This window comes from Pezoporus occidentalis, unplaced genomic scaffold (genome assembly GCF_034315485.1).
Source record: "Pezoporus occidentalis ecotype Australia unplaced genomic scaffold, CSIRO_AGI_Poc_V1 ctg133, whole genome shotgun sequence".
Taxonomy (NCBI): Eukaryota; Metazoa; Chordata; class Aves; order Psittaciformes; family Psittacidae; genus Pezoporus; species Pezoporus occidentalis.
In genome coordinates, this window is record NW_026913136.1 from 1,677,520 (window position 1) to 1,689,076 (window position 11,557).

The 11,557-nt window shown below is 39.9% G+C and overlaps 1 long non-coding RNA gene across 1 annotated transcript; it reads left to right on the forward strand.

Moving 5' to 3' along the window:
- The first annotated feature begins 3,984 nt into the window (after positions 1-3,984).
- LOC134158756 (uncharacterized) lies at positions 3,985-10,602 on the forward strand. The gene is made up of 3 exons (XR_009962894.1): positions 3,985-4,835; positions 6,383-6,470; positions 7,419-10,602. It is a non-coding gene; the product is annotated as an uncharacterized LOC134158756 (long non-coding RNA).
- Positions 10,603-11,557: the final 955 nt, after the last annotated feature.

Sequence of the window (11,557 nt, forward strand, 5' to 3'; positions counted from 1 at the left end):
GTGGATAACATGTATTCTGATTCATTTCCAAACTTCAATACTAAGAAGTCATACACTTATAAAGCAACTCTGCTCAATCCAAATCCTCTTAAGAACAAAGAGAGCTATTTATTTTTATAGCTTGGAATTAATCTGCCCTTTTTATAGCAGGCGCAAGGCACATGGGCACTTCAAGGTTTCCAAGAGGTGCTTACTTTTCTCTGCTGGAGAGACTTTTAATAATTCAACATTAAGGAAATGAAGGATGTATGAAGAACTCAAGCAGTGTAAACCAGGCAGGTATTAAGCTGAATTCTTTAAGAAAAGCAATGCTGAAATCCAAAGAGCACTGAAAGACTACTTGAGTTATGGGAGCAGTGTAGATAATGCAAAAGAGACTGGAAAACAAGCTAATAAAAGCACCCTATGTGCAAGAGGAATAAAAAGAAATTGTAACTAACATGCTACTGAAGAGCTCAGGTAGCCTCCATTTGGTAGTACTATGGTATCCTGCAAGCTTAGGGGGCTCATTTTCAGAGTTCACAGTGCACAACTCAAATGAAGGTCAGTAAACACTCTGGGTACATAACCTTTCTTAGAAGCTGGTCCTAAATGGTCCAGGAAGTCTAAGGCATTAGACATTAATTAAACCCCTTAGTTCCAGGCTAGTCTTTCATCACAAGAAACATTCCTTTGTTGATTCACACAGCCTCAGAAATACATGAATATTTGTCAAGCTTATCACATTCATGGCAGTGGTGTATAGTGCTTGCTCCTGCACACATAGTCTTAATATAATGACATGGTAATGCTTACGAAAGGGCAGTTTTGTGGTGTAATTATAAATCAAGATTTTATGGTGTTGTCAACCCTGGCTCACATCTCTAAATTTAGAAAAATCTTTTAAAGTACCATGGGCTTCCACTTCAAACAAGAAAATTCACCATGATAATCACTTGCACTCCAGCAGGAGTGTCATGACACTAGCAAAATTGATGTTTGTAGGTAGCTTGAAAAAACTTTGGAAAGTCAGTGTAAAGAATTACTTTGGTTTGATGTTTTAGATTCTGTCCTTGTTCATTACCTCAGGCATGAGCTCTGTGGTACCCTTGTACTTTGGTAGACAAGGAACCTTTTCAGTGGTTTCTAAGCACTGTCTCAGCACAGCAATTACAGAGATACAGAAAAGTTTCAGGGCTGTCATTTTAGGAGATGGGGTTTCAAGAGCTGTCAGGTTTTATTTTGCTATGCCATCTACTGCAGGTCTCTGTTGTGAGGTTGCAGCAGTCCTCTGGACGGTGGCACCCAAAGCACTGATCAAACCCAGCTGAAAGTACTCCCCCAGTCTTACATACTAAATGGTTCTGATACACTATTATACTGAGATCATATTATAAACTACAGTGTTTATAGTATGATGTCAGACAGGGTTGCATTGGTTACAGGCAGCCTGGTGTCCACAAAGAGTGGGAAAGAATGGGGAGGCCAAGCAATGCCCTGCTTGTCACTGCTTCCAGAATTCCCATGCCAAGGAAGAGTGGTCTGGGGGTGTGGCAGCCTTTGCATGAAAGACTCTCTAAGGCAGCCACTAGTATCTTTCACTATTACATCTGAACAGGAATGATCCATTCCTAGAATGTAGCTATAAGTGGGACAAAAAGTAGATTACATTACTTTTACAATAAAGTAAAATATTAACACACATAAATACATTCATAAAGGCTCTGCACAGGTCTTTATGTCTAAACAGATCACATAAAAAATTAGCAGGCAATTTGAAATCTGTGTAACAAAACAAACAAAAAAAAAAACACCAAAAACCGAACAAACCAAACAAACAAACAAAAAAAAAAAGACCCACAACACCAGAAACAATTAAAAAAAATAATAAAAAACCAAATCCAGTGGTTGGCAATTTCTGAACTACTTCATGGGTGAATATTCCTTTTACATAACCTGAGTGTTCATCTCATGAATGTTGAGAAGTCAGAATTATTTCCTTGAAGGGTTTCAAACTACCTCTGATGGTGGTTCTTTCTTGCCATTAAAACAGCTGAAACTGAAGACAAAGACAAGCTTAAGAGAAGGATGATGACAGGGATGCATACAATCCAAACCAGACCAAACAAGAGGTCTGTTCTGTACGCTAAATGTTGCTGACCCAAGTAATTCTGATGTTTAGAGCTGAATTTGAGTATATTACTGGAACAAGGAACAAAGTCAGACATAAAGCAGTAGTAGTATCACAGAGCAGATACCATCTATAGTTGTGAAGTATGTTGCAGGTTATTTTCAATCACGAGCAAGCACAGCAGTAAATAACATTTTGTTGAACTGAAGCTGCTGCAGTTGTACAAAACTTTTACTCCAGCAGCAATTTCCCAGCAGCATTCTCATTTCAGAGCTGGTTTGTATAGTGAAACACTCCAATAAGTACAAAAATGCACATCATGGATGCTGTTTTCACTTGCAGCTTCATTGGAAATTCGTCATAAATACCATTCCTAGGTTCAGGCATATGCCTGATCATGTTTGCTTTTCATGTTTTGCTTGTTACAAGTTGGAAAGGGGTGCTTCAGGATGTCACTTTGGACTTGAAACTCCACTGGTGAAATTCCCAGGTAGAAAACATGACATGTCTGTGATATTTGCAGGACAAGGAATTGTAGTAATTGCTTCTGCAAGATGTCTCATCTGATCCATCTGCTCCCTTTGGCTGAAGAGTCAGATGCTGAGGTCTCAGCCAAAGAGCATCTGAGTCTTCAGCCAAATGATGCCAGTCAAATGCTGAGAGCATCTGACCTCAGCTTGGATCTCCAGAATAGTATAAAAGCAAACCTTGGTATGTTTAGAATAAAATATATGGTAACCTCCTTCAATTTAGGCTTCCCATTCCATGGCCAACAGAATAATTTCCCATCTACTAAATAAAGACTAGCTGTTAGTGACAAGACTGAGAATAATCATGCCTATTTCTTATTGTGTGGGCATAATTCAGGGAGGTGCGCTACCATCAGAAATTGGAAGCTATTCCTCTACACAGATCTGTCAAATACCAGTGATGATAATTACTAATGATTATTCACCGATTGCTAATGCGGTCTAGATTTAGACATTCTAAAATGGGGACAGCCTGGCAGTTTTTCACATGGGTAAATTTTTAATTTTTATCTTCTAACAATAACTCTTGGTAAGGAAAAAGCTAGTATTCAGTAGCTGAAATCTGGACTGCCTAAGCTTCATGGATTTTTAGACTTACTTTACGTGCGTGTAATATTTCAACTTTAAAATACTCTAGGAGGCAGAGGGGGAAGTGTTGCCTAAAGCTCATTAAAATAGAGGATGTTGGGTGAAAGACAAAATCATCTTTCTGGTAGAAGAGATTTATACTAGGTCAGAGGAAAACGGGAAGCTGTTATAATTCATTTGCACTGTGGAAGCTATACTGCATGAGATCTGTTGAATGAAGTCAGATGTTTTGTGAGACCACATGGCACAGCTGGAAAAAGCTGACAAGATTTTAAGTACACAGAGCATTCATTAACTGATAACACAGATATAGTAAACTCACAGCTAAGTACAGAACAATGTAAAGAGATCTCTCAAAACTTTTTGGAAAAGACTGCTTAACCCTCACCTCTGTAGTCCTCTCTTTACAGGGTTTGAGCACTCATCTAAATCTTACACATTGAGTTTCCGCTACTGAAAGACAAGCTAACCTGAAATGGCAGTTCATGTAAACCACTTGGAAACAATGTTTTTTTTTCTTATGGGTATTCTTGTTGCATTCTTGCTGTTGCAGTTGCATTCTTTTCATCTGGAACAAACAGTTGATCTTACTGTGTGACCAGATCAGCACTAGCATCAAACAGAGAGAGGAGGAATGCATGAGGAGGGGCACTGCAGGTTTAGATCACTGTAAGGCCTCAAGAGCATAGTAAAGCATTCAGGGAGAGCATCCTCTGTGCCCATCTTTTCACTGATCATGAAGGTACGCTTTGTAGGTGTGAGAAAATTTTGAACATTTAAATGCTAGGTTGAAAAGTTGTTTCAGTTCCATACAAATGGCATTTTGCAAACTTATGCTTAAACTCATGAGATTTTCTGCAACTAATACAATTTAAGAAATATCTATTGTTGTTGCACTAGGGAATCTGCATTCTGTTAAATGGGTAGTTTCAGCTGTTCTGAATTCTTTGGGAATTACTGCATGCCTAAAGAGGCCTACAAGAAATCTGGAGAGGGACTTTTTTCAAGGACATGTTGTGGTAAGTCAAAGGGGAATGGCTTTAAACTGAAAGAAGGAAGATTTAGATTAGACATAAGGAAGAAATTCTTTACCATGAGGGTGGTAAGGCACTGGCACAGGTTGCCCAGAGAAGTTGTGGATGCTCCATCCCTGTAACTGTTTGGGGCCAGGTTGGATTGGACTTTGAGCGGCCTGGTGGTTGCTCAAAGTTGGAGGTGTCCCTGCCTATGGCAGGGGGGTTGGAATTAGATGATCTTTTGGTCCAACCCAAACTACTCTGTGATTCTATGATTCTGTGATATAACTGGCATTCTGATTAAGCAGAACAGTATGAAAAGGAGCATGGTTGCAGATGGTTTGTGCCTTTAGACAAAGACTGTGATTTGGTCCTCAAAATACTGTTCTCCCTGACTGCATGTGTGCTGTCTCCTCTGTAGCTCCCAGGATGTCTGCTCTCCACATTCCCAGTGGCATCATGCTCTCTGTACAGAACCTGGCTCTGTGTCACATAGGACTTCTAAACTGATGATGTTCTCCACATCCTCTCCTGAACTGTGGACCAATCCAGCAATACAAGCAGAAGGAACAACTCAACCACCACCATCTGGTCAGCTGCATCCCTGTACTCTCCTGTGTTTAGCAGCCTTCCAGTATCTGAAGGGGGCCAGTAAGGATGCTGTGGAGGGATTCTTCATTAGGGACTGTAGTGATAGTACAAGGGGTAACAGGTTAAAACTTAAACAGGGGAAGTTTAGGTTGGATATAAGGAGGAAATTCTTTACTGTAAGGGTGGTGAGGCACCGGAATGGGTTGCCCAAGGAAGTTGTGAATGCTCCATCCCTGGCGGTGTTCAAGGCCAGGTTGGACAGAGCCTTGGGTGGCATGGTTTAGTGTGAGGTGTCCCTGCCCCTGGCAGGGAGCTTGGAACTAGATGATCTTAAGGTCCTTTCCAACCCTAACTATTCTGTGATTCTGTGATTATGGAAAAGAACAGCTTTGCACTGCAGAAACCTCAGGTGATGGCTCTATTTTGTGTTGCCAGTGCATGAGGTGACTTTTACAAAGTAAATTAATTGGTACCACCTCAACTGTCCTGGGGGTTTATGTTATGGTGACGGAGGTTTAAATACTACCGCTCCCTAGGAGACAAGACTCCTTTTGGTTACCATTAGCTACTAATGCCACTGCTGTGGTTTGACTGACCCAGGGAGAGACTGGGGGTAAAAGACAGTCACTGTGGTTCTCAACTCCCATCGCATAGCTCCCAGTGAGAGGATGTCATGGTTTAAGCCCAGCTGGCAACCCAGAAAACCACGCAGCCGTTCGCTCACCTCCCCCTGCTCCTGGAGGGATGGGGATGAGAATCAGAAGAATGTAACCCCATGGGTTGAGATAAGAACAGCCCAGTAACTAAGGTATAACACAAACCACTACTGCTGCCACCAATAATAATAATGATAAGGGAAATAACAAGGGAAGAGAATAAAACTGCTCACCACCTGTGGACCAATACCCAGCCCAACCCTAGCAGTGATCTAGCCCTTCTGGGTAACTGCCCCCAGTTTATATACTGGGCATGATGTGCTGTAGTATGGAATACCTCTTTGGCTAGTTCGGGTCCTCCTGGCTTCCCCTCCTCCTTGGCAGAGCATGAGACTCAGAAAGTCCTTGGTCAGTGTGAACATTACTGAGCAGCAACTAAAATCATTGGTGTTGAGTGCTGTTCGCAGGCTGAAAGTCGAAAACACAGCACTGCACCAGCTACTAAGGAGAAAAATGACTGCTACTGATGAACCCAGGACAGAGGAATACATAGTTATAAACCAGGACTAATCTGGAGATAAACCCATTGTAGGTTGGGCTATCTGTACACAGGCCTATTACAGGCAGGTAGTGTATACATATTCTAGGTAATTATGTAGTCTCACAGGGTCATGCAAATACCTATGAGAGCATCAATCATAATGACAGCCTGCTGATGCAAGCTAGTCTTGTTATGCCATCTTATGGGACTGTGGCATGGAAAGACTAGGTAGCCAGCACAGGGTAATCTAGTCAATATGTACTACAGCAGACAGCAAAACTAGTTATTCAAGCTCTGGACTATTTTTCTAACTTTCGTCTTGTCCTTTCTATCCATCTATGTCTTTGCAGGTGGCTGCATCCCAGTGCTCTATCCTATTTTCCATGCTTGGTTACCTCACACACTGGCTCAAGCAGGCAGAAAATCTCATGATCACAGGTACTGTGACATTGAATTTCTTATTCTGTTGTTCTAAGAACATTTTGAAACCTAGAATTGCAGCCTTTATTTGCACTTAGTAAAGAAGACATGATCAGACATGACATTCTTAAGCTTCAGCTTGATGCATCTAAAATGTATCTTAATTCAAACTGCCTAATCCAAAAGATTTTATTTTAAGGACTACAAATTCATGCCATTCTGCCAAGTAATCATTGTTTCAGTGGGAAATAGGAAGCCCACAGATACATGCTTGGCTTCTCAGCCTGACCTGTGCTGGATCACAGCCATCTGTGTTTACAGTAAGAGATCACCCACATACATTAGTCTGCAAACAGTATCAAACCCCCAAAGCTCTTCTTGTTTTCTCTTTCACAGTTCATCTATTGCAGTCTCAGGGTGTCTCCATCTAGGTGTAAGAGACTGCATAGATTTTTTTTTTTTTTTTTTTTTTTAAATTCAGGCATAAGCGGTTCTCTGAGCTAGTGCTTCACAAAGTTGCCTTTGCATTATTGGTAACTGAAAATATTATCAGGTCATTGTTGTCACTAGCAAGGGAGCATTTGTTAGCTCAAACCCTTCCTGGTCCTCTAGCAGTGAGTGCATATGAGAAAAAGCCAAACCTATTAATTTCTCCAAAGTATGTGAGGTTTTGAAGGCACCTTAGTTATGCATTTGGGAACTCACTATTTCTCCATGTTAGCTGACTTCAGACTACTGTCAGCAGGCTGTCTTTCTGACCAGCACTGGAGACAGGAGTAGCCACATTTATTTTGCAACCCATTTAGGTTTCTACAGGACTACGTATATATTTGTGAGTGTGATTATGCAAAAAGACATGAAACCCAAGGTTTACCATAAATATCACTGGCAAAGAATGTAATTCAGATCTGATTAGGACCTGATATTTTTTACAAGGTGATATTAAAGAACACCCTCACATTTCAGGTAACAAACAGGAAGATATTTGTGGAATACATAAGGCGCAGCTGTTCTTACCACTTTATGATCTCCAGTACAACGAAATCCTCATTTGCGCATCTTCATAAAATACATAGTGCCTGCATAAAATACATAGTGTCTGCATCTAGCAAAGATAAGCTGCCTTAACATGGCTGTTGCAAAGATGAAGAAATCCTAGCATATTCTTGCATCATAGCATTTAAGGCAGCTTGCAGGTTCTGAAGCAATCCCGGGATTGTCTTGCAGTTCTAGTCACTGCACAGCCACCCCTCTGCCTGAAGGGCAAGAGTGTGAACTGCTGCTGCCATGGAAGAAGCCATGGCATTTGCTGTTGAGGAGCCTGAATAAAACACAGCTTTCCTGAGAAATGTTTGGAAATGCATGCTGTGTGTGCTAGCTTGTGCAGCGCCGCACTGATTGCTGTCAGCCCTTTTTCATGACCTCAAGGCATTGTCTGATATGATTCCCAAGATCAAGGATATGGATAGCACTTAGAAGTCTGTTGCCTGCTTTGCCACAGACTTCCTGTGTGACTTCCTTAAACTGAAACATACAATGTAACTGCTCTGCTGAAGTCTTGCCCCTAAAGTGTATTGAGAATAAAGCTTTATGAGCCTTATGAAGTATGAGGAATGCTTAGAAATTACCTGAAGTGCTTGGTTAAATAAAGCAAATACACAATAAATTTGGGTCAGATACAAAGGATCGATAGGTAGGTAGGTAGATAGGTAGATATAGACAGGATAGATAGGACACATCAGACACACTCATATAAGCAGATCATGGTAAAGGAATCTGTGACAATTTGCAACATTTTTGTTTACAGTAATTTATGTAACGGAGTGTGAGAAGTTGCTTGGCATACTGGCCTTCACGAGAAAATTACCTTGCAGTTTTCACAAGGGGGAATATTTGGATGGCTAGTCCTAGTAGCCCACTCACTGTGCATTCACGTCTTACGGTGTTTTCTTCACGCACCCACATTTGGTTCTTAACATGTTGGAGCTGAAAAGGTCCAACCTGGTTTAGTCGCATAATACTGAAGTGTTTTGTGAGTGAGCACACTGAAGATGTACTGATTTTCTAAAATCCAAAAGTAAAATCAGGACTTTTAAAAGTGGGAAATGAGACCAGAAGAGTTCATACAAGACCAGAAAATATTCTAAATGTGACCTTCTTAAAACTTCTGAGAGCAAAAGTGAAATAAAAAGTGAAACTGTTTCTTCTTAATAATGATTATTATGTTATTTAGTAAAAAATAATTTTAAAGCATTTTTAGCTAATTGCTATAGAATCTAGAAATAGGCAAAATATTACCTTGTATATTGACTAGTTACATTCTGCTGCATCACAGAAAAACAAATGGATCCATACTCTTTCTGTACTCTTAGAAATTTCCTTGTTCAACGAGAATAGTTTTGTTTGTATGGAAACTGTAAATATTGTGAAAATTCTGAGCTGAAACTTTTAACAATATGAGCCCTAAATTTCTTTTAAAGGACCTGTTTGGTGCATAACTGATAGGAATACCAAAATTCCTTGTCCCCCAAAGGATTTCATATCCTGGTATGACTTGGACAAGGACATAGTCATATTTTTTTTTTCTCAAAATACTTGTGCCCCAGCCCATCTGTTTTACAGATGAAAGCTTCTCCTTGTATGATGTCATGGTTTAAACCCATCAGGTAACTCAGTACCATGCAGCCACTCACTCACTCCCAGACTAGGATGGAGAGGAGAATTGAAAGAATGTAAACCCCATGAGTTGAGATAAGAACAGTTTAATAACTGTAATAAAGTACGGTATACTACTACTACCACTAATAATAAGAAGAAAAATAACATGGAGATAATATAAAACTAAAATGGGGGAAAAAAAACAACCAATAAACTCAAGTGATGGACAATACAATTGCTCACTACCTGCTGACTGATACCCAGCCCAACCCAAGCAGCAATCTGGGCCTTCCAGGTGACTCCCCCCAGTTTGTATACTGGGCATAATGTGCTGTGGTATGGAATACCTCTTTGGCTAGTTTGGGTCAGGTGTCCTGTCTCTGCTTCCTCCCAGTTTCTTGTGCCCCTCCTCACTGGCAAAGCATGATACTGAAAAGTATTTGATCAGGATAAGTGTTACTGCCAACAATTAACACATCAGTATGTTAACAGCATTGTGCTCAGACTGAAGCCAATAGCACTGCACCAGCTACTAGGGAGAAAATTAACTCTGTCCCAGCCAAAACCAGGACAATCTTTCTGTAAGTCAGACTCAGAGCATTCAGAAAACATTTTCTTCATAGCTTACATACAGTCTAGCAATCCCTAACCACATGCCCTTCAGAATGTTTGGTTATTTTGCCTGTGCATGAACAGAAGTTTTCATTTGGTTATATGTGGCCAGTAAAGGAAATTATTACTTGGGAAATATCTACCCTTTATCTGATATTTTGTCACGTCTTGGAGTTGTGCCACACAGTACTGAGGATATTAATTAAGCCAGAATTACTTCAGAGAATTTATCTACATTGCAAACAGAAACACCCATCTGAATTCCATCCGTCCAGGAGAATTCTTACTGGTTTTATGACTGGATACAAACCCTTAAAACACTGATTTCCCCATCAGGACCTGCCTGTGACCTTGCAGTCAGCATAAGGCTAAAGCAAATATTTTCACAAAGCATAGCTGTAGGAGAGCTTGCTGCAAAACGTAGTAGCTCATTTCCCTAGGAAGCCAAAAATTAGCTACAAAAACACTGTAAATTCATCAGATGCTTTTTCTGCATAGTCCTCCACAAACCTACTCATCTTCTGATCGCTTTTGGAAGTAGTTAATCTTTGTTTCTCAGTTCTTTCAGATAGTCTACCAAATCACTGGCCAAGTGAGCTGCCACAAAGCAGTATGTTATGATTTTGATATGGAGTGCGTATGTTTAATTCTAATGAAGGAACATTTGAAAACTGCTGTACACCAATCTGGCATGGAACCATATTAGCTTGGGCCCAGCATCATTCCATCATGCCTGCTGGGGTTTTGATTAAGAATTAGATCAGCTACAACCAGTGTAAAGTGTGTACATGGCAAGCTTGGGTTTATCTGTAATTGTCTACGATCTAAATCTATTTATTAAATTTTAACTGATAAAATAAATAAAAGCATTTTAAAGAAATTGATTATTTAAGTCTTGCATTTTTAGGACTTCCTAAATAACAGGTGGCTTGAATGAACTAATTAAATCAATATAAAGTGCAAAGTAAACTCTTGAAACAGTATTTGAAACTTATAGTACTTGCACTTAGTAATGAATAATGTTCACTCTAATAAAATATTACAAGGAGAGTACAACATCTCACATTATTCTTAACATATATTATTCTCTCCATTGGCTAATATAGAGTTTTGAAGCCAGAAGAGTTATATTCAAGTTTCAAAAGCTCTTACTAATAAAGTGGCCAAATGCCATGATATACTGAACAAGGTTCATATCTCCAAATGAGGTATCATCTCAGCCATTTCTCAGCTAAATGTACACATTTAGCTACAAAGCATATAGACAGTCCCTACCCAATCTGCAGCAAAATCTCTTCCCTGAAGAGAGGGACCCAGATCTGCCATTCAAGTCAGAGCTTCTGAACATGGCAGCCTATGTGGCAAGAGGAAGAAAGCACACGTCTATTTTACAGGTCTGTATTTTTTTAGAAAAAAAGTACCTTTAATATGGATGTTTTATCATTTAAGAGGAGTTAAAATGCAAGTAAGTAAATAAATATGTATTTTCCTACAGTGTGAAAGGGAGGCCTGTAACAATTATGAATTGCTGTCCTATCATTAACTCATAGGATCCTCTCTGAGATTCAACTCCTGTTTCCTTGTGGGAGCAAGAACATTATTATGTATGCATGACATTTTGGGTTGGGTTTGGTGGACTTTTTTGGGGGGAGAGGAGGGAGGAGGGAGGGGATTCATTCAGGCGTTTTCATCCCCTGATGACTTTAACGCATAACAACCATCTGTTCAGATGGTTCAGTCCAGAACATGTTGTTTTCAGAGCAATGGAAGAATAACAGAATGAATAGACAAAAGATGTAACACATTTTCTGGCAAACATAGCTTTGAAAACTTTT